Below are 23,709 nucleotides of genomic sequence, written 5' to 3' on the forward strand. Positions count from 1 at the left end.
TAGTATAAGAGAGTGGGTTTAAATCTCAGCTCTGCTATTTATTAGCTGTACAGCCTTGGCAAATTTTAACCCTTCTGAGACTGTTACCTTAACTATTAAGATAGTCCCTGTTTCAGTGTGTGGAGGATTGAATGAAATAATGCATATAATTTACTTAGCATGGTATATGACCCTAGTAGATTCCCAGTAAATGTTTTTCATTGCTAGCAGAGGTGGGACATTTTTAGTTCCATAATGTTAAACATTTTCATCATATCTTTTCTCCATATACCCCATGTTTTGATGATTTTTGTCTTCATTTTAACTGAATTTATTAAGTAATAATTCATTTTCTCATCTATTTCTTTCTTTCTTTTTTTTTTTTTAAAGATTTTATTTATTTATTTGCAGAGATCAAAGTAAGCAGAGAGGCAGGCAGAGAGAGAGAGAGGAGGAAGCAGGCTCCCTTGCTGAGCAGAGAGCCTGATGTGGGGCTCAATCCCAGGACCCTGGGATCAGGACCTGAGCCGAAGGCAGAGGCTTTAACCCACGGAGCCACCCAGGTGCCCCTTCTTATCTATTTCTAATTAATTAGCTATACAGAGCTTCTAATTGGCTTAAAATAGCAACAGAACAATTATAGTTAATACAATTTGGCTAAAAGCAAAGATGTTTGATGTTATAGTTAATGCACTTTCCATTAGCCTTTGAAATATTGGAAAAGAATGGTTGAACCTTATTAGACTACCAGATTTGGAACCACAAAGTTAGTTGAGTGATGGGAAGTAGATATTGAGTGATTTTCTGTAGTTAAACAAAGGTAATCATGACTTGCCTTTATATGCCACCATCTTTGCTCAGGTAATGTTGGATGGGTGGGATTGGCTGAGAAGAAAACCAAGTTCAAGTGAAAGAAAAATATGCCAAGATGAAGAGAAAGATATTGGATACAATATTAAAATTACTTTAGGCACTTAATTCTTGGAAATTAGCTTAAGAATGACTAAAGTTTTAGGAATTGTGCCATGTCAACATTCGAGTTGTGGTACAGTGAATAAACATATTGTATGGACATTCTGCATTTATATTTAAATGCTCTAATTTATGTTGTGTATAGCAATATTTGAAGTATGATCACTACTCTTTTATTAGTGCTTTATTTCCTCTTTGAATTTTACAAAAACCCTGCATTTCATTTATTACTGGTATGAGGCCTAATATATTCAGTTTTTAGCTGAACACTTTAAAAGAGGATTACAGACTTGATAGGAAATTGTATGTATTTAGTAGAATTTTCCTTTATGCAAGTTTACCAAAAATTCTGATAAACAAGAACTTGCAGTGTCATGATAAACTGTTTCATCTAGCCCTAAAGTATATTGATTTTTTTAAATGCAGAAAACAAAAATAAAGCTTAAGAAGTACATTTGAAAAGTTAAGATTAAATAAATAGCATTTTCCAGTGTATATTCTGCACATACCTGAAAAACATAAGTTCTATGATACAAGACACACTCACACACACACACACACACACACACACACACTCACAATGTATGCAACAGGCACACAATACACACATCACCCCACAGTGTATGCACAAAACACACAAATGACAACCCATATTATCATGTTAAGGACTCTGAGAAGTCCCACCATAGAGAACTTTTGAACTTGGTTTAATCATATTTTTCTGAAATTAAGCTCAGAATCCTTCCTCCCCCTTCCCTCAAGTGATTTTGATTTCTGGTGACAATGCTTTCTGGAACACAGTTTGTGAATAACTGCACTAGGAGAGTTTCCCCAAGGAGTTAGCTATTATGTAGAAAAAGTATAAGGTGCCCTGAATATTTATGGGTACTTTTTTTTTTTAAGATTTTATTTATTTTTTTGACACAGAGAGAGAGAGGGAACAAAGCAGGGGGAGTGGGAGAGGGAGAAGCAAGCTTCCTGTAGAGCAGGGAGCCCGAGGAGGGGCTCAATCCCAGGACCCTGGGAATCATGACCTGAGCCGAAGGCAGATGCTAACGACTGAGCCACCAGGTACCCTTTATGGGTATACTTTTTAACCATTAAAATAACTCACAAATGAGAATGAACACCTCCAAACTATGTAAAGAACATTGAGGATTGTGGAGGGTACTGAAAACCCATTACTTCCTCTGGAGTCCAGGTTCTTTCTTTTATGTACAGATGAAGCCTGGTCGAGCTGCATTGCCATTCGCTGTTCACATGGGGAGAGAGGACCTGTTGAACATAAAGGTGGTCACCTTCCTGCAGACTGGGTCCATTACCCCAGGGTGGAAGTCTCCCTCCCTTGCCCTATCAGCAGCCTTTGACTTGACAGCATGCGGTAGAGTAGTAGGCTCTTTGCATTCCTGATCAGAGGCTCAGGATCCAAAGGCAGCTCCTATCAGCTTTACCCCACCCTGTTTATTTCATGGAGAAAGACAGAGGAATACATTTCAATGTTTCAAGAATATACAGTAGGACTTGGTGAGTGCTTATTCTGAAGATTAAAAAGGTTTTATCTTCATAAGGAAGCTCTGACATTTGCTGTCAGGATGCCAGACCACAATTCTACATAAGCTTTCCTTAAGGTTCAACTGACAGTTTCTCAGGCACTGGGAACATTTATTGCCAAAATGAGAATGAAAGGCTTGCACGGTCTGAGGCAGTGATGTGTTATATTCTGGATAAAATCCCGATTTTCCACAGAGTGACTTAAATGCTATTAGATAAATAGAATATTCTGGCAACTGCCCAATAGACCCTCGATTAGTAAATTACCTGTTTAGTAAGGTACCAAGCAATGAAAGAATTCACTAAAAATTATTTTGCATCATTCACTTCACTCAGAATTTGAATACATATAAGATATTTTGCTGTATACTCTGCCTTTCTATGTGCTCCATCAATAGAAAGTAAATATATGATACCCTCATTCTTCCAAAATAATTTCCACTCATTGGAGGTCCTATTTGATGGGCACTGCAGACGGAACATGCAACAGAGTCAACCTGTCTACTTTCTTAAGCCCACAAGCCTAAACAGGCTGGGAAGTGGCAAGTAGCCATAAATGAGGTGGGTTTCATGGGCATTTTTCCTCCCCGTGGGAATTTTTTGAATGTTAAAGGATAACATTCTCTTTAGAAATTAGTTTTTGATAAATAAAAAGTATTGCCCTATCACCAATGCTGAGAGCTTTTCTCCAGTCTCTTTAAGCCTTTTTTAGCATACTGTCTTGCATTGAAATACCAGAACCGGTGATTTGAGATACACACGTATGGTTCAGGAAACCGCCATGCTCATAGGATATTTCTGCCCTACCAGGAGTTTGGATACAGGAGCTTCTTTAGTTTTTATTCCTGAGATTGTTTCTAGAGAATTTGATCATTTCCAGAGCCTCCGTCTAGGTGCTGGGATTCAGAGGGCTGCCTCCTGATCATTAGAGAGTGTATTACAATGGTGAATTTTATGCATCAACTTGGCTAGCCCATGATACCCACATATTTGGTCAACCATCATTCTAGATGTCTTTGTGAAGTTATTGTTAGTTGGTATTAACATTTCAGTGCAGAGACTTTGGCTAAAGCAGATGGCTTTCTAGAATGGGAGTGGGCCTCATTCAATCACTTAAAGACCTTAAGAGAAAAAGACTGATCTGCCCAGAAGGAAGGAGAATTCTGCAACATTTGCATTTTCCTGGCTCTGGAGCCTGCTAGCCTACCCTGCAGATTTGGGGCTAGCCAACCTCCATAATTATAGGAACACATCTCTTAAAATAAATCTTTCTCTCCATATATGTACCAACCCTATTGGTTCTGTTTCTTTGGAGAACCCTGACTAACACATGGGTGGGTCCTTTACTATGCCCCATGGTCAAACTCATGAGCTGCTTCATAAAAGCAATCTGCAATGGCAGGCAAGACTTTTGGCAATTTGTCTTGGTCTCCATATTCGGCTTTGATCTTTTCCTGGATCTTTCCCTCTTGGCTCCTTTCTGGAAATCCTTGTACTGGCCGTCATACTGGCTCCTTATACAGCTGACTCTTTGCCTTTTGAGTAACAAAATAGGATCCCTTATGTGCATGAATCCCTTTGGCATTTTTCTCTCCAGCTAAAAGTATATGTTGTGTGCTCCTAACTTTGTATAATTTAGAACTCTCTTCAGAATTTTAACAGTAAACACATCCGAGTTCTAATATAATACAAGGTTAATCGGTTATTTATTCTCAAAGAGCATTTCCTTGCACCTGCCCTATTCAAGTCACATAGAGATTAGCCTGTTCTAGTATAGTGTCTTTTTATATAATTTTGTATATTTCTGCTCATCACTTTCCACTAGATCCTATGCTGGAGGATAAACCCCAAAAGCACAGTGTCATTTGTGTAAATGCAATGTTATATGTCGATGGTCTAGCTCTGAATGGTGGTGACGTAAGTGCTGTAGTTATGATGCTCATGTTTGCTGAGTGACTATTATGTGAACCAACAACCTTAACTGATGGAGGTGCTCTTATCAGCCCCATTTTGCAGATGAGGATATTGAAATGCACATAAGGGCACGGTACCTAGCAAATAATCCTTGAGACTGTTCGACTGTACTTGTTAGGAGCTGTTCAGTCTTAAACTTTTCTGGCTGATTCTCTTTTCTGAGGTCAATTCTAGTGTCTGACATTTGTCATGATTCCCTTTTTTCCCCTACCCTTCCCTTCCACAAATGACCCCTGTTTTGCTTTGCTTCTGTGTCCTGTCCCTTTTCCAGCGGCCCTTAGGAAACATCCCAAGGGCTGTAGCTGCTCCTTCAGAGAGCTCATTCACTTCCTTCTCAGTTTCTTGGTCTGACCTGTTCCCCAAGACCGAGGGTTCTGGATATTTGAGGTTTTCTCCTCATACAAAGAAGTACATGGACTCCTCTTGTCCAACATGTTCCTAAGATGATATATTACATACCTTGTTCTTGAACTAAAGTCCACGTTTGCAGACTTCATGTAAGTATCACTTCAATGAACTTATGACAAGTCCTCATTGGTTCTGGTTAATTTCTTTCTTAACTTTGAAAGGACAGTATTCTCTTGCTGTGATACACTGAAAAATCTTACTGAAGCCAAAAGAGTCTTTTCCATACTTATCTCTTTGGAGCAGAGTTTGATTTCCCATTTAACATGTCCCTTCCTTTCGTGCCAAAGCATACTTGTGCTCTGTGTGTCCTTATGTCCTCTTATATAGCAGAAGCCCATCATACCTGGAACCCATGGCATCATCACTGGGAAGCAGCTTTAAACATAGTTGGCTGTTACAATCCAGTACATTAATTCCTGTTAGAATTGCAAGGGTTGAATCCTGCTAGAGCTGAGCAGCCAGGGTGCTCATGGCCAGGAGGCAGGAGTGGGCAGGGAAGAGGGGATGCACTGGGAGCTCTGAGACCCAAGAAATCCTAGAGTCAGAAATAGGCAGTTGCTCCTGACGGCCACTGACATGGACCGTGGAAAGGAGGGCAAGTTGGAAGCATGACAGCGGGGCAGGGAGCCAGAATTTGAAGTGCCAGGGACATAAGTAGAGAACTGAGAAAAGGCTGGATTTGGGTTCTGATCCTAGACTGAGAAGACACAGAATTCTGAGGCCCCTAAGCACCAGCACTGGTGTTTCCTCAGAGAGCTACAGCTCTTCTGAAGTGACAGGAAGGCTCCCATTCTCTGGGGATTCAAGGGTCCAATCATACTGGAGCTTAGACATTGGAGATCTGCATACCAATGGGGACATCCTTGATAGTACATTCATGCTCCTTTCTAGAGAAGGAATTTGAATGTTCCTGAAACACTGAGTTGAACTGAAGAGAAGGTGGGTGAGCGGGAGGAACCAAGGGAGAGAGAGAGACTGAAAGAGATTCAGAGAAGGCTGTAGTTGAGGTTGAGGCAACCTATCTCCGAAATTCATATTTTAAAATTTAGGCATTTGTTGATGGGCTTCTCTTCGATCATGACATTCCACTTGGGAAAGGAAAGGGCTCTGTTTTATGAGTCAGAAATTTCAATTCGACCATCTCATTTGTTATTCCTCTCACAGCAGAGGAAATCTAAGTAAATTGTGTAAGCAGAATAATTACACTTCCTATTTTGGGGCAGTACATTTGCCAATTCTTTCTCAATAGCACTAGAACAAATTCAGTGAGAACTCATTGTGTGGTGCGAGGGCTGGGAGAGGTTAGCCTAACGTGAAGCATAGATCTAAATGGATTGGAAAAGAGGCCACTCGGGTCCACGGAGGAGAGAGAGATACAGATCTAGAGAAGATAATTTTTGAAGCATCTTTAAAGATATTATTCCAACATAATCCATAAACATAATTATAGCATCCCCCACCTATTTTGCAGGTGCGTATCATTCTGTCCCCCTCTTGAGAAGAATCACCTCCTTGAGAGGATAGCTCTCATTTACCTCCAGTGTGGCTGGGATTCCCACACACCAACCTACACAGTTGGAGGCCCATGGGAAATGTACATCCCTTCACTTGGTTGCCTCTCAAAAACTCTCATTCATTTTCAGTTTCCCTGAAACAGCACACATGCATTCCCTCCTTGTGCTCAGGCCCCCAGAACCCCGCCTCAGGGCAACAGACTTTCTGGAACTTTTCCCGAGACATGGCACCTCTATCTGAACGCCCTGTGGCCCGAGTTCTGGTAAACAACGAAAGGCATGTGTGGACTTGCGAGCACAGGAAGATTTTTGACTTTGTGCTTTTTGTCAGTGGGAAGCCCGGGAGGCTGGCCCTGTTTCAGCCTCTAGATCTCTCTTTTTATGATGATAATGATAATCACAGAGTCATAATATTGGCCACCCCGCAGGCACTCAGAGGCAGCCAGCCTGATGCTCTGATGTTCCTTTGCCTTTCATTATAAAAGGGCATGTAGAGACACATAGACTTGGTCAAGATGATTTTGAAAGGATCTTGAATTTAATTAAATAATATTTAATAATAATATAGTTTGTTCATTTGCAGAGTGTAATGCGACATGGAAAGGACTTTCACACGTATTATGCCACGCACTACCTGAAACATTAGACCTGTCTTCGTGATCACACAAGTATTAAAGCAAATTCCTTTTTCCCTTTGGGGAGGATGACGGAAACTTCATATTTGCCCTTGACTCTTTTGCATATGCCGTCCTATTTTTATGCTTTTCATTATAGATTAAATCCTTTCTTAATCTTAGTGGCTCTTAAAAGTCCCTTGTACTTGTCCTTCTACAGCCTTGTGCTTAAGCCAAATTTGGATTCAGGGCCATGTTTTTGTTAATTTCCTTTGTAAGAGGATGTGTTGTTAGCAATCTGTGCAGCTCGTTCTTTAGTTTGACTTGCTGCTAGTAAGCTCGCAGAGCTAGAGCAAAGGGCAGGTGGGCTGGCCTGCAGGATAATATTTCCTCTTCTTTTCTGCAGCAGCTTACCTCTGAAACAGTCTCCCAAAGGACTATTTGATGAAATTTTGACATTTGGAAAACGTAAATACACTTTGTAAAATGGTATGGATGAGCAGAGAGTTTTCTGAATGAATGTGTGAAAGGGAAAAAAAAAAAAAAAACATTGAAATGGGAGCTTGGTCCCTAAACTCCAGTTGAAGACCAACACCTCTCTTTGTCCCCAGAGCCTCCAAAATACTGGGATGGGCTTCATACCAAAAGTCTCTCAGAGGGCTATGCCATGAGTCTAGGCAAGCAAAATGAGGGACAAAATGTAGAATATTACTGGGGCACCTGGGTGGCTCAGTGGGTTAAGCCTCTGTCTTAGGCTCAGGTCATGATCCCAGGGTCCTGAGATCGAGCCCTGCATTGGGCTCTCTGCTCAGGGGGGAGCCTTCTTCCCCCACCCCCCGCCTCCGCCTGGCTCTCTGCCTACTTGTGACCTCTGTCTGTCAAATAAATAAATACAATCTTTTAAAAAATGTAGAATATTACCAAAGCACCCTTTTTATTGAGTAACAGACATACAAAAAGTGGGTACTTGTGTATGTGTGTGCATGCACACACACCTATTTCCTAGCTGTGCTCACAGAAAAGGCCTGGAAACCGTGATCATGGAGTAAATGAGGCTCTCTAGAGCCCAGATCGTAGTCTTGAAATGTCATTTCCCCCAAAGGAATCTAGAGAAATAGCTAATTCCAGGTTTGAGTGGGAAATGAATAACATATGTCTGGAACATACTAGAGGGCGTCATACTAGAGGGTGGAGAAGCCATTAAAGACCACCAGGATTAGGTAAAAAACACTCCGGAGCCAACTTTGAAGAGGCTGCTGGTGACCTAGAAGGGGGAAATTTGAGCTTTAAAAAGGATAATAAATTTTAATCATTTGGAACCCATTAAATAACTTTGTTTAGTTTGTTGTTTGTTTTAAAGATTTACTTAGTTGTTTTAGAGAGAGAGAGAACCCACATGAGTGGGGTAAGAGGCAGAGGGAGAGAATATCCAGACAAACTCCTGCTGAGCAGGGAGCCCAATGTGGGACTCAGTCTCATGAGCCTGAGATCATGACCTGAGCCAAAACCAAGTCAGATGCTTAACTGACTGAGCCACCTGGCCTCCTCGAAATCATCAGATAGCTTTAAATCCATGGCTTCATAAAGATAGTTTAAAAATTGATCCCTTTTATAGTATGATGGAAAACCAACTATTTTTGTGAAAATGGTAGATGAAGGGAATCATTTATTCTGCTTTTCCTAGGTGAAATGTATCACCGAGTAACCAAATACTAGATGAAGGAAAGCTATATTTATAAAAGTGTTCCAACAGATGGCTTAATGGTAGAAAACAAAGGTTAGAATATTCTAGAAGTAGAATATTACCATTCTGCAAACGCCTCTGAATTATTAGAACATGAACAGCCGCTGCCATCCCAAAGAGACACACAGACATCAAATTGAGGAGAGAACAAATCAACACCAAACTCTTGCAAAAGATCAGACCAAGGACTGAATCTTCTCTGAATCCAATTGCCCATCTGTAGGACAGGGGGACATGGGGAACTAACTCATGCATGTACAATCAGCAAAGTCCTGAAGGTAAGAGGTCCACAGGTCAAATTTCCAGAGAAGTTGTAGACAAAAGAAAGGGGTGGAGGAAGGAACCTGTAAAAGATAAAAGATTTCAAAGACACATGAAATTTACAAATGGCTGATGCTAGACTCTAGTATGTAGGGATGCAGGCTTACATGATGGACCTGCAAAGTAACACAAGGATATGATTCCAATCAAAGTCAGGGTAATGTGTATGTTTGTGAAGAGGAAGGCACAGGACACATTGAGGGGCTTTAGGCATGGCAAGCAAAGCTCTACTCCTTGACTTGGGGATGGCGGTTGCTAAGGTGTTCGTTCACCTTATACCAATTCATTAAGCCCTGCGTACACTTTGTGCAGTTTTTTTTTTTTTTTTTGAATCTGTGTTCTATTGTCTAATGGGGAAGGTTGAAAGAGAAAAGAATCAGAATAGGAGTTTTCAAATTTACATTATGTGAAGGCCATAAAGGGCTCTGATGGTCAAGAGCAGTTTGTGTCAAGACATGGTATAATGCACTGATAATGAGCGTGAGGTCTGGAGACACCCCAGCAAGAACCAAATCCCAGCCCAGCCACATAGCAGCTGTGTTATCCTGAGCAAGTTACTCAGCTCCTCTGAGTCTCAGTTTTCTCATCTGTAAAATGGATGACAGTATAGTTTCTACCTCAGAGTGTCATTGTGAGGTTAAAATGAGACGATCCATTTGACTATTTGGAATATTGCCAGGCATATAGTAAGAGCTCAATACCTGTATTATTTATTTTTATTGTTTCAAAGATTTTATTAATTTATTTATTTGATGGAAAGAGACACAGTGAGAGGGGGAACACATGTAGAGGGAGTGGGAGAGGGAGAAAGAGGCTTCCTGCAGAGCAGGGAGCCTGATGCAGGGCTCCATCCCAGGACCCTGGGATCATGACCTGAGCCAAAGGCAGATGCTTAATGACTGAGCCACCCAGGCGTCCCTCCATTCTGTAGTTAAAGAACCCCAAGGAGGCATCTGGCAAGACAAGGAAGGACAAATCCCAAGCTGGCAGTCAGAGTGTGTTCAGTGAGGAGAGAAGGGTTGGGGGAGGGGTTCTTATTTGCCACCGGCTCCCCAGAGTCTCGAACAGTGTATGTCACCACATAAGCATGTACTAGACGTTTGTTGAAAAGATGAATGAAATAACTTGCAGAACACAATTTAGAAAGTGCCATTCAAATGTCTGCCTTTTGCTTGAAGAGTCTGAAACGCGCAGGGCTTTGTTTCTGCCTTCCCCTGCCTTGCTGCTCTTCTTTCCTGTTGCCCCATTTCAGTGTCCATGGCTTTGTGTGAGCCAGTCAGTCTAAACGGAGTATCTCTTCATAAAATGTGTATATCGCATTTGTCTTTGCTTCAGAAAGCTCCATGGTGACCCAGCCGTGTGCCTGCCAGCGATCTTGCTGTCCCTTGGAGCTCCTTCCTGTCCTGCAGACGTGTCCATCTTGCTCCGTCTTCCTCTGGTGCCCTTCTTGTCATCGTTCCTGTAGCTGGCTCCTTGCCGTCTGATGACCCACTGCAACAAAGCCTTCTGAAGCAGCCTCTCACAGGTAAATCTCTCAAGCTGAATCCTCTTATTTTTCTTCAAAGCACTTACACATATGGACTTGTGAATAAATATTTTTGGAATTCTTGCAGGAGTTAATGGCCGTTTCAACAAATAAGTAGATACAGGCATGGAAGCATGGGTGTGAGTTGACCTGTTCATTGTCTCTGCCCTAACTTTCATGAAGGTACTATGACTGTTAAGCTTGCTAATTTTTAGTTCTTGGTGGGTGCTCAAGCGACTCGTAGTCCTAGTGGCTTTAATTCTTTACATTGGTTTGGATATTACATGTGCCTCGTTCTCAATCATTATAGAAGTTTTAAGAAGATACTTAGAGGTATAAAATGGCCTGTTTTCCAAACTGTTCACTTCGTTTGACATAGATTTTTTTTTTGGTTATTTGCTTTTTTTTTTTTTTTTTAAGATTTTATTTATTTACTTGACAGAGAGAGATCACAAGCAGGCAGAGAGAGAGGAGGAAGCAGGCTCCCCACTGAACAGAGAGCCTGACATGGGGCTCGATCCCAGGATCCTGGGATCATGACCTGAGCTGAAGGCCGAGGCTTTAACCCACTGAGCCACCCAGGCGCCCCGGTTATTTGCTTTTTTAATTGAAGATCAGTTGACATACAATATTATATTAGTCTCAGGTGTATAATACAGTGATCTGACAATTCTGTACATTACCCAGTGCTCACCACAATAAATGTAGTCATCATCTGCCAACTTGGTCTCTCTTAACAATCCTGGCTAGAATAGTAAAGATTAGTCACCTTTATTTTTTTTTTATTTTTAAAAAAATTTTATTTATTTATTTGACAGAGAGATAAATAGCACAAGTAGGCAGAGCAGCAGGCAGAGGGAGAGGGAGAAGCAGGCTCCCCGCTGACCAGGGAGCCTGATGTGGGGCTCGATACTAGGACTCTGGGATCAGGACCTGAGCTGAAGTCAGCTGCTTAATGACTGAGCCACCCAGGCACCCTGATTAGTCACCTTTAATAAAAATTTTAAAAAGAAATGCTGATTCAAAGATGTACATGCACCCCAATGTTTATAGTAGCATTATCAACAATAGCCAAACTATGGAAAAAGCCCAGATGTTCATTAGCAGATGAATGGATGAGGAAGTTGTGATATATATATATAAATGTCACACACACACACACACACACACACACACACACAGAGGAATATTACTCAGCCATTACAAAGAATGAAATCTTGCCTTTTGCAACAACATGGATGGAGCTGCAGAGTATTAGGCTAAGTGAAATAAGTCAGTCACAGAAAAGCAAATACCCTTTGACTTCACTCATATGTGGAATTCAAGAAACGAAACAGATGAACATAGAGGAAGAGAAAAAAAGAGAGAGAGAGAGAGAGGCAAGCCATAAAAGACTCTTAACTACAGGGAACAAACTGAGGGTTGCTGGAGGGGAGTTAGGTGGGGGATGGGCTAGATGGGTGATGGGCATTAAGCAGGTCACTTGTTGGGATGGGCGCTGGGTATCACATGTAAGTGATGGGAATCACTAAATTCTATTCCCAAAACGAATATTACACTCTATGTTAACCAATTGGAATTTAAAGAAAAACTTGAAACAAACAAGAAGAACTACTCTGTGAATGAACAAATAAACAAGTGCATAATATGGTAGCCTCAGGCTGAGAACTGGGGTAGAGGGTTCTACGAGATGAAGGATCAGAATCTCATTGAGAAGATACAGCAAGAAGATGGGGAATCCAGGGCCAGGAATATGTGGTTTTAGTGAAGGGTCTGCCTACAGCAAGGCGGACCACCTCATGCAGAGTTGGACTGGAGGGCAGGGCTTAGGAACAGGGACTGAGGGTAATGCTGAGTACTGGGGCCTGGGGATGGTAAGCCGGATTGCTGGGCCCAGTGGGTGCCCAGTAGGCAGTCCTTGAGTCACTGACTCCAAGGGGCGTCTCTGGATTTCTGAGAGTGACTAACATCTAGGCTCCCCCAGGACATTAGCATGGCCTGCCTCTGCCAGGTGCTTTAGGTTTCGGGGGGGGGGTGTCTACTTACAGAGTATAGCTTAGAAAGGCTTGAATTTGAGACTTCATCCTGCCCCTTCATAGCTGTGTGACCTTGGACAAGTTCTTAGCTTTTCTGAGACTTAGATTCATCCTCTATAAAATGAAGACGAAAATACCTACTTTCTGTGGTTTTTGAAGATGAAATGGCATAACGTGAAGTGCCTCATTGGGTAGCGCTTCGACCGGGCTGCAGGTCACCTGACTGTTGGAGACTCTGACTCAGTAAGTCGAGGGTGGGTTCCTAGCATCCATGGTGTTAGAGAGCTTACAGGTGGGGGTGCCAGGGTGACTCAGTTGGTTAAGCATCAGACTCCTGGTTTTGGCTCAGGTCAGGATATCAGGGTCGTGAGATGGAGCCCTGTGTGGGGCCCCACTCTCCGTGTGCAATCAGCTGGAGATTCTCTCTCTTCCTCTCCCTCTGTCCCAGCTCCCACCTCCCTGCTCATGCACTCTCTCTCATAAAACAAAACAAAACTTGCTGGTGATTATGAAACTCAAGCTGAGTTAAGCACGATTGGATTGGTGTACTACCTCGTCTTCTCATTCTTTCTCCCTTTTTTCTTTGTATTCAGTGTGGGTATTAAGGGGACTCAGTCAGGAGATGGTTAGGGGAGCAGAGGCATGAAAAACAAGGCTGAGAGTGTTGATGTTGGACATCGATCCCAGCAAATGGCTAAATGAAAGTCACAAAACTAAGGCCTTGGTGCTAATTTGTCAGCTTTAAACGAACAACAAATGCAAACATGTGAAAGATGGTTCTGCTGGGGACTTCATTTGCATGAAGTAATGTTCCATTCACTTTTCTGGTTTTTCTGTATTTTAAATATTTTAAAATGGCTTTCTGCTGGAGAGCTTTAGACATTCTCAAATAAAGTACAATCCTTCTAAAAAAAAAAGTGGCGGAGTGGTTTAAGTTACCTGTGCACGAAAACTTATTAAGTGCCTACTGGGGTAAAGACCATGGAGATATGATTGATTTCATTAAATATTTATTGAGCACAGCTCTAGGTGTTAGAATGTATCAGTAAAATCAGTGGGTTGAAGCCTCTGTCTTCGGCTCTGGTCATGATCCCGGATCCTGGGATTGAGCCCTGCATCGAGGGTCTCTCTTCAGCAGGGAGCCTGCTTCCCCTCTCTCCCTGCCTGCTTCTCTGCCTACTTGTGAGCTCTCTTTCTGTGTTCCAAATAAATAAATAAAATCTTAAAAAAATAATCCCTAACTTCTTTGAGCCCACATCCCAATGGGAAAAGATAAGCAGTAAAAACTAAACATAGTAAATAAGTCATAAAATGTTAGAATATGATAAAATGCTATTTAAACATATTTTATATGAGACAGTGAAGGAGACGCATTGAACAAGTGCCTGAAGAAGGTGCAGGAGTTTTACTGGGTGGGTATCTGGGTCAGGAACATTCCAGGCAGAGGGACCAGCCAGTGCAAGAGCCCTGAGGCACACTGGGTGTATCTGAAGAACCACAAAGAGACCAGGGTGGTCTCAGTGCAGTAAGAGAGATTGAGTAATGCGGGATGAGGTCGAAGGGAAAATGGCCAGATTATGTCAGGTCTTGAAGGACATTTCTGGACTTTGAGACTGAGAGCCACTGGGGGATCAGGCTGGTTAGGATAGGACCTCTATTGTAACAGCATCACTTTGGTTGCGGCATTGAGAATGGACTGTAGGAAAGGAGGAGACAAGTGAGGAGGCTTCTGTAAGAATCCAGGGGAGACTCTTGGCACTTGGGACTAAAATGGTGGCAGTAAAAATGGTGAGAAGTGGATATATTCTGGAGGAAAATCCAGCAGGCTTTCCTGGACAGGCTGAATTGGGTGTAGGAGAAAGAGTAGAATTACCAACTCCAAGGTTTTTGTTAAATTTTGTTTTTTGAGTTTGTTGTTGTGCTTTGGTTTTTGTTTATTTTTGCCTGAGAGACTGAAAAGACTACAGTCAGTTGTAAGATGAGAAGACTGTGGGTGAAGCCAGTTTGGAAAGGAATATTGAAGTTGGCTTTGGGTCATTTGAGTCTGTCCCCCCATGTGGAGATGTCCAAGAGGCCTTGGACTCGGAGTTAGCAGGAGTCTCTGGGATGGAAGGGCACATGTGGGCAGTTGTCAGCGTATGGGGGTGTTTAATGCCAGGCACTGGTTGGGGTGGCTGGGGAGTGCAAAATGGACAAAGTGCATGGACTGAGCTCTGGGGCTCCCCAAGAGGTCTGGGAAAACAAGGAGGAGCCAGCAAAGGAGAACAATGAGGAAGGGCTGGTGAGGTGAGAGGCACTGGGCCAGGTGTTGCTTGTGGGTCTGAGTAGAGGACTGAGAAGTAGCCCCTGGGTTTCCTGATGGGGAGGCCATGAATTACCCCGACTGGGGCAGTCTGCTGTGTGGAGGTTAAAGCCAGCTTGGAGACAGAATAGAGGAATGGTGGAGAGCTGAGGAGGAGAATTAAGTCCAGAGAAGGTTTTTGTTGCTTTTTCTTATTCAATGGGATTGATTATAGTATTTTGTTGTGATGTGTGTGTTGTTTGAAGGATAAGGAAAGGAAGGATTCTTGATGCCAAAGAGTGGGGTGGGGGTGTGGGAGGAGTTGCTGGAGCAATGCCCTTGAGTAGGTGGGAAGGGAAGGATTGAGAGCACAGGTGAGGGGTGGGTGAAAGGATGGGCCGTCCCTGAATTGGGTGTGAAGGCAGCACCCATGTTCACTGGTGCCAGTGAGGGGGTAGTGGGTGAGTCTGTGGATTCTTTTTTTCTGATGGCTTCAGTTTTCTCAGTGAAATCGATGGGAAGGTCATCACCTGAAATTGACGATGGCAGAGCAGTTCATCTGAACTTGCAGTGGGATCCGTGAGTGTGCCTGAGCTTTTCCCCAGTCTTGTTTAGCTGTTCAGGTGCAGGCAATTTCTGGATTTAACTAGGGCTGAGGTCTTGCCAAGTGATGAAGCTAGAGGGGACAAGGGAGGCCTTATGATCATTGATCAGGTAATTGAAGCAGGTGAAAAAGGGAAGAGGGCAAGGAATGGCTAGAGGTGGTGGGATCCATGGATCTGTGGTCCGAATGGCTGAAGTCCTGTTGTAGTTGGGGCACCCGGCAGAATGAACTGGAGGATTACGGGGTGAGTGGTCAAAGGGTGAATGGCAGTGAGCATGTGGGTGGTGGGGGGCGGGGGTTCACCACCATCTGTGGCTGGACCACCTTTTTTTATTCCTCCCTGCAGTTAGATATAGCCAGTGACTACTTCTGGCCGATGGAATGGAGGTGGAAGTGATGCCCCGTTTCCAGGTCTGGCCTACAAATACCCCCTCCCGCCCCCACCATGCAATTCCCATACCCTCCCTCGGTTCTGACAGGCAGCTGGATGCTGAGAATGCAGGCAAGGACTGTGAGTTCCTGGGGCGTGGCTGCCCCTCACGTGAAAGTCTCTCCATTCAACCCCAATAGAGTGATAGACCATGAGCCAAAAACAAGCTCTGAGTGTACTTATTTTGTTTGATTTTGTGATAGTTTACAAAGCACTGATCCCACCCTAACTAAATCAGAGACATTGAAATTACTGGTTTGGGAGGGTATGTCCTTGGGTGTGGTTGACCGAGGGGAGAGGTCAAACAAGATGTGTGTGTGTGTGTGGGGGGGGTCAAGTGACTGAGAGGACAGATGGTTGCAGGCTCCATCTGTGTGTGTTGAAATCACCAAGAAGAGGGAGGGAAGTGGTACAGGAGGACTGTGAGCAGGAGGAACCCGGAGGGGCCACAGCAACAAGGCGAGGCAGTGAGGGCTAGAAGGGGATTGCATTAGAGAGAACGCTGGGGAGTTTTAGCAAGGAGGGAGGCCGGTGGTATCATGGCAATATTTGGGTAGGGGGACAGGGAGGACACCCATTCCAGCTCCAGGCACAGGGCTTGGAAGCATGAGGGGCAAACAGGACTGCTACATGAGACCCCACAGGGGAGGCATGCTCGCATGCAGGAGCCCTAGGGGGAAGGGACATTCGGAATCAATTTTGCAAAAGAAGGACTGTGGAGCCAGAAGGCTCACTGGAGGGCCTTGTGATCGAGAGATGGAGACAGAATGGGGGATGAGTAGAATCTTCTGGGGAGTAGAAAATCGGAGACGTGGGCCCACCAGGGAGCCAGCTTCTGTGGCCACAGACACAGTCAGGGATAAAGAACATGATGTGAGTATTCCTGCGGGATCCAAGTGAGGCAGTGGTGGCTGGTGGCAAAGGGGCTGGAGAGCATAGAGCAATTTGGGCTTCCTGGGACTCCCATCTTAACCCCTGTCGGTGGATGCCTAGAGGTCCAGAGAAACATGGAGTTAATCCTCCTCAAACACCCATCTCCAAGCCTGCAGCCTCCACCTCCAGCCCTGAGGCCCGAAGGAAGAAGGCCTTGGGGAGTTCAGTCTCATGGATGGGATAAAGATGCACTCTCTCCCAGGATACTCATAGTAATAGAGAGAGGACATAGGTGTTCACGTCACTGTGCTTCAATGGGCAAATCAGAGCAAATGTCATTTAAAAGGTTGCTCTGTGCACATTGCAGAAAAGAGTCAATACGCTGCCCACTTCCTTGTGTGGTTGGGCAACTGTGCACAAGCACCACCCACCCAGGTGAAACTTAGTTAATTCCCTAAGCCCTGATGCCTTGTTTCTTGAAAGAAGGGTGGGCATCACTTGGCCACCAGCCAGCTGCCGCAGCCTCATCTGAACACCAGTTAGAAACGCAGGATTCTGCCCCACCCCAGACCTGCGGAATCCTTATCTGCCATTGGCACCAGATTCCCCAGTGATTCACAGGCACTTTCAAGTCTAGCAGTGCTGTGAATGCATTCCTTGTTATTAGTAGGAACAAAGCAGGTGCTTCCATGAAGAAAAAGGTAAGTGTAAGAAGCAGCCCCAGGAAAGATTACATGTTACTCATCAACTTTAAAATCCCAACTTCACTGCATCTTTTCCCCAACCCTGGCAGTGTATTGGATTCATGTGAACTTCATTAAAAAATAAAACAAACAAAGTTCTTACTTGCATGGCTGGAAAAACATTTCATTGTTTCTTTAGGGAAAGATAGATCAGCACAGACAAAGTTGATTATACAGAATCAGGAAAAAAACAACTCTGAACTTTTAACCTGCACGAGTAGTCATGAGAGTCTTAGAATCATAGAATTCCAGAACATGGAGCTGTAGCTCTCCATGTTGGCTGTTGATTAGCATCACCTTGGGAGCTTTCAAAAAAATAAAAAACACCCATTGTGAGCCCCAAGCCCAGGTATATTGATTTGAGTGTTCTCGAGTTTTAAAAGCTCTGAGTGATCCTAATGCAAGAAGAGTTGACCTGATGGTAGAAATAAAATTAAGTATGTAATTTTTAGTGATCTATTAGCCAAATTAAAAAGGTAGAAACAAGTGTAATTAACGTTAGTCATATGACGTACTTAACTCAATATGTTCAAAATGTTATTTCAACACATAAGCAATGGGAAAAAATAATGATGAGATATTTTATATTCCTTTTTTTAAGTAAAGCTTCAAAATCTGTTGTGGATTTTACATGTATAGCACATCTCCACTTGGGTTAGGCATGTTTCAAAAACTCAGTAGATACCTGTGGCTAATGGTATTGTGTTGGACAGGGAAGCTTCAAGGAGTAACTGGTCATACCAGACGGCGAAAGATAGGTTTCCACGTCTTTCCATTTGGTTCTTCCAACCAAATACTGTCCATGTAAAGTAGAAGAGATGGTTTAGGAGACAATGGGGGTAGAATCCACATTATTTCCTATTTGCAAACAACCTCTAAAAGATTACTTTGGAAGTCCAATGAAGAAGTAGGTTTCTGAAGTTTGCAAAATTTCTTCCAAAAAGGGAACTATTGTCTGGGATTGAAGTGATATAGGCATATCCTTCCATTATGTGGTAGAGAGACACAGGGATACCGTGCTGAGTGTCTCAGCACCTTATGATAGTAGAAAGTATTGGACTTCTACCAGGTTTGATCTAGGAAAAGATAAGAGGGCAGTCATTGGCTACATTCCCTTTTTTCTCTCCTGGAATTAACCAGTATGATGTATAAGCATCTTTTGGGATTCTGGCATCTGCATAGCTGAGTCAGTGCTAGAATCAGGGATGTGAAAGGATAAAATTTTATGGCTTGGTCTTCCTGGTCCAGTCCTCCTTCTCGTCTTAGAAAAACAAGTGTCCAGGTACCTGGGTGGCTCAGTCGGTTGAGTGCTGCCTTCGGTTCATGGTCCCGGAGTCATAAGATTGAGCCCTGCATCAGGCTCCCTCCCTGCTCAACCGGGAGTCTGCTTCTCTCTCTCTCACTCGCCTTGCTCATGCTCTCTCTCTCTCTTAAATAAATAAATGAAATCTTTAAAAAAGACAGACAGGCAGACAGACAGACAAATAAACAAGTGTCTCGAACAGATCTCCCAAACTAGATGCTGGGTATAACAGAGATCTTCTTCCTAGTTAACATTAGATTGGATTCTCAGGATCTGATTTTTACCACAGGCTTTTTCCCCCCTTAAGAAATTAGAGGAATCACTTAGTCAATGGCTTGTGTTAAACTGTAACCAGGTCATGTAGCTCTTCTGAGCCTGAGGCAAATAAAGGGAAAAATCTTAGTGCCATGTGCTGAGAACTAGGTTAAACACATTTCCCAGGACAGATTGCAGAAGAGTTGACTAGTGCCGACAGTAGCAGTGGTGTGCACAGCCACCCGGGAGGGATGATTTCCTTCCCAACCTCCTCCTGTCCAAGTGCCTATCCTCCTGTTAAGGCTCTTTGTCATTTTCACCAAAATGTCTTTGCTTGCACTAAAGCTATTCCTTTCCAAAGGAAAGGTTTAACCAAAGGAATGGTTTAACCAAAGAAAACACTGAGATGGGCAAGTTATCTTTTAACTTCTCCAGACACTCCGTTTTGTGCCCCTCCCTCACCTTTCCCAGCAACACCCCCTTCCATCCTGAAGGGCCTGGTGTGTGTCTCTGTTGTCGAAATCCTCAGCAGAGTCATGAACTGATTCACGCCATGGAGTAACCTGTTTACATCAAGGTGAAACATAGCGTTCCTTCTCTTCCCGTGCTTTTGTGGACAAAGAAACAAAGCACTACCAGGAGATAGTGGGCATCAGCTAGGTGGCCCGGGATTTTTAAAAGGTGGATGGAAAATGAGAATAAGTAGGCCCCTAAAATAGCACTTTGTAAGCTGTAGGGATTCTCCAGATTGAGGAAAGGATGAAGTTGGAGAACCCTTAAGGGGATTAAGTATGAACCTGCAATAATGATAGCCTGCCACCAGGGGGCACTTTGGCACCTTGGTTGTGTAGTAAAACTATGGCGTTTACCATAGAAAATAAGGTAATTTTTACGTCTTTAAAAATGCAGAATTTAAAAATTATTGCCAAAATTAGGTTTAAAGATGATTCATATGAGTAAGATATTAAACAAATCAAAGTCTAAGAAAAAACGTACTACCTGTCTCACCACTCTGTTACTGCTTTCTCCATTCAGGGTAAATCTGTTCATACCCACGCCCAACCACCCCCAGTGTCAAGATTACATTTCTTCTGACTCACACGGATTTCTATTTGGGAACCATACCCTTTTATTAGGATAAAGGAGAACAGTTAAAGGGGATTTTCACAGTTCAATAGCCCAACCGTATTCTGTAACTTTCTCTTTTCCTTTTCTACTGCTATGTGGGATGGAAGGAGCAGCTCTCTGGGTTAAAATATGGGGATTCCTTTGTGAATTTGACTATGGAGAATAGTTACATGATATACTGGGGTTTTTTGTTGTTGTTGTTTTGATGAGATAATCTTAGCTGATATTTTCAAGATGTTGTTAGGGATTCGAAGGTCAAATTACTCTGAAGTCACCCATTAAGAAATGTCTGACACTGACAAAATGTGTGTGATTTAATCTGTCTAAAACCCCAGTGGTTCCCTTTGCTTAAAGAGGAGTATAAACGCTGTCTAATGTGAATGAGTATAGGATACACATAGTGGATTAACTTGAATTAATGCTGAAAGGTAGGCTGAAGACATAAATCTGAGTGTTTGACTCAGGAAGTTGCACTTAATGGGTAGCTGTAGGGAGCCATTGAAGGTTAGTTGCCTTTTGGGAAAATGGAAAGGACGGGAGGAGCCCCAAGGCTTGGTGAAAGTGGAACCTATAGGAGCATGTAGCAGATCAAATGTGGAGACTAAGGAGGAAAGAGGAGTTAAAGATGATTCGGGTTTGAGGACGGGAGGAAGATAATGACCTGAAAGAATAGGGAGGCCGAAAGTTGTTGGGGAGAAATATAATAAACTTGATCTTGAACATGAAGAGTTTGAGTATAAAAAAATGCACTGAAGCACTTTCAAGAGTATACAGCACTATGTTCATATAATAAAACAGTAACAATTATACCATTGGTTGAACATGGGGTGTTCATGAATATGAACATGAATGTGAACGTGAACATGAACATGAACATGAAAAAAAATGAACGTTTTACAGGTGTTTTTTCAGAGACAGGCTGGGCCTTCATTGTCATGAAAATGATCTTTAACTCCAGGACTAGGCCCTGGGCTTATGCATCAGTTGGGACTCATGAGAAACAGCACCAAGAAAGTAGCAAAGGACACATAGGACCTCATGCAACAGGAAGTCACTCCAGGTAGTACAGCAGCTTGGATGTGTTGACCTGGATTCTTTGTTGGACAAGGGCATGGACTTTCAAATAGTATTGGCTGAATGCAAACTCAGATCCCACAACTTAACTAGCTGGGTTGTCTTGGCCAACTTAATCTGTGTACGCTTCAGCTCCCCCGTCTTTAAAAGAGGTCTGTCAAAAGTATCTGCTCATAGAGTTGTTGTGAGGTTTAAGTGAGATCATACTTGAAAGTACACAGAACACCTGAAATACAACATAATTAAAAAACGAATGATGTTGCCAAATGCTATAGATGACTCCATGCTGATGGTGAGGAAAAAAAAAAACCATTCATCGCCTTTGGCAAAGGGAGGTTAAGTAATGATATTTGGCGGGGTAGGGAGAGTTTTCTTAGAGTGGTGGGGGAGCACAAAGTTTGTCCTCAGAATGTTAAATTTCAATCACAGCACATAGCAGTAATAGCAGTATCAACAGAATAGTAACTCCCCTGTATGTCTTTCAAAGTGGTCTTTCTCATGTACATGAATAAAGTCTAATATAGTAATAATATGCAAAAGAGTAGATGTTTAAATTTATAACATGAAGTGGCATGTTTGTTTTTTCTCAGAAGGAAATTTAACAGTATAATTTATAAAAATGAAATAATCTAATACCCATGTCTATATGGAGTACTATATTACCACACCTAAGAATTGCATTGGTGAACACTTAAAAATATTTTCTCAATGCACAGCTTCTAAAACACTGTGTACCCTGCTTTAATATTCTCTACTATAACACTTTTTCTAGGACTCATACAAGATCTAGATCAGTAATTTAATTACATTTCTCACAGATGCTTTTTCAAAGATTCTCCTGAGTCTTTAAATCAAGTTGGCTGAATATTAGTATCAAAATTTGGTTTCTTGAAGTATGATGGTTTTCTAGGCTTACTTCATTTAGAAGATGTAAAATTAGAAAAATAATACAATCACAGTTTAAAAATACTGAAAAGTAGATATATTACCATTTAATAAATCAGTCTAAGCAAATTGGAATATTTCTTTTAGACTTTAAAAAATACACTTCTTTCTACAAAGTTGTAAATATCCCATACATGCAAGGTTGGACTGCTCTTAATACAAAGTTAATAATTTTTAATTGCCTACATAGTCACCTATCTATCTCCTAACTATCACTTTAGTTATTGGATAACAATTTATCAATTAAATATACTATACTATACCTATTTATTCCCTTCTAGCTGAACATTAGTTTCTTGTTTCCATTTTTTACTGTTAAAAATAATAGTATTTCACATATTTAAGAATGTAATCTTTTCATATGTAATATTTTTCCCATTTTCTTAGAAGTTGCACTGAGGATGAAAGGGAATGTGCATTTATATAACATTTTGTATATACTCCCAGATTATTCCCCAAAGGAAGCATCCATATGTGTGTGTGCCTGCGTATATGTATAATTTTGCTGATAGAAATTGATGCCTTATTTTAGTTTGTAATTCTCTGATTCCTTGTAGGTTTGAATCCTTCCATAATTGTCCCACTAAGCTTATTTGCTTATTCAAGAGCTCTTTTGTGTTGGCCTCATTTATAGGGAACCAATTTTAAAATCTGTTTAAGGTGAATGGTTACCATCAAGTTAGATTATTATTTTTAAAAAGATTTTATTATTTATTTATTTGAGAGAGATATCACAATTAGGCAGAGAGGCAGGCTGGAGGTGGGGAGCAGACTCCCTGTTGAACAGGGAGCCCGATTTGGGTCTCGATCCCAGGACCCTGAGATCATGACCTGAGCTGAAAGCAGAGGCCTAACCCACTGAGCCACCCAGGCGCCCCCATCAAGTTAGATTATTAATTACTCTCTGATACTCTCCGCCCTCACCAACCAAAACATAGATTTCCATCTGGAGTTATGTTTTTGAAATGTAGCCACAACAACAATGGGCTTTAACACAGCTAAATAACTTGTGTACTAAAAAGAATAAATTACCTGAAATACTTTCCTCAGAAAAAAGCTTAAGAGGTCCTTAAAAAGAGAGAGAGAGATTTAACAAGCGAAGTATGATCTATGAGTAACGTGAAGAACTTCTAGAAAACAGTCGGAAATTTGAAAGCATTTATTACAAGTAGGTTGGTAAGACTGATGTGTATTAGCCTGCCAGGAAGGAGCCCAAACCGATTCTAGCAAAAATAGTAAGATGAAAGGAGAAGGGAGAGAATGTACTGGTGGGTTGGAGGGAAATCCCAAGTCAGGGATCCAGCTGAACCTCGGGGAGAGTGGGGGGCGGGTGGGATTCTCCAAGAGTACCTCCCTTTCTCTCCAGCTCTTGTCTCAGCATCTCTTTTAATGCCACGTTTATTCTTTTTTCTTAAGGTCTTTCTGTCTTGGATCC

General features: G+C 42.3%; 2 long non-coding RNA genes across 3 annotated transcripts in view; both read right to left on the reverse strand.

Moving 5' to 3' along the window:
* LOC131836557 (uncharacterized) overlaps nucleotides 1–23,709 on the reverse strand; it is a 79,193-nt gene that overhangs the window by 17,069 nt on the left and 38,415 nt on the right. The window lies entirely within an intron of this gene.
* The window catches only part of LOC131836558 (uncharacterized), a 43,205-nt gene continuing 38,149 nt past the window's right edge, over nucleotides 18,654–23,709 (reverse strand). Inside the window, exon 3 of the long non-coding RNA XR_009355671.1 lies at nucleotides 18,654–18,998. This is a non-coding gene — a long non-coding RNA (uncharacterized LOC131836558). The remainder of the gene's footprint in view (nucleotides 18,999–23,709) is intronic.

This window comes from Mustela lutreola, chromosome 7, assembly GCF_030435805.1.
Source record: "Mustela lutreola isolate mMusLut2 chromosome 7, mMusLut2.pri, whole genome shotgun sequence".
NCBI lineage: Eukaryota > Metazoa > Chordata > Mammalia > Carnivora > Mustelidae > Mustela > Mustela lutreola.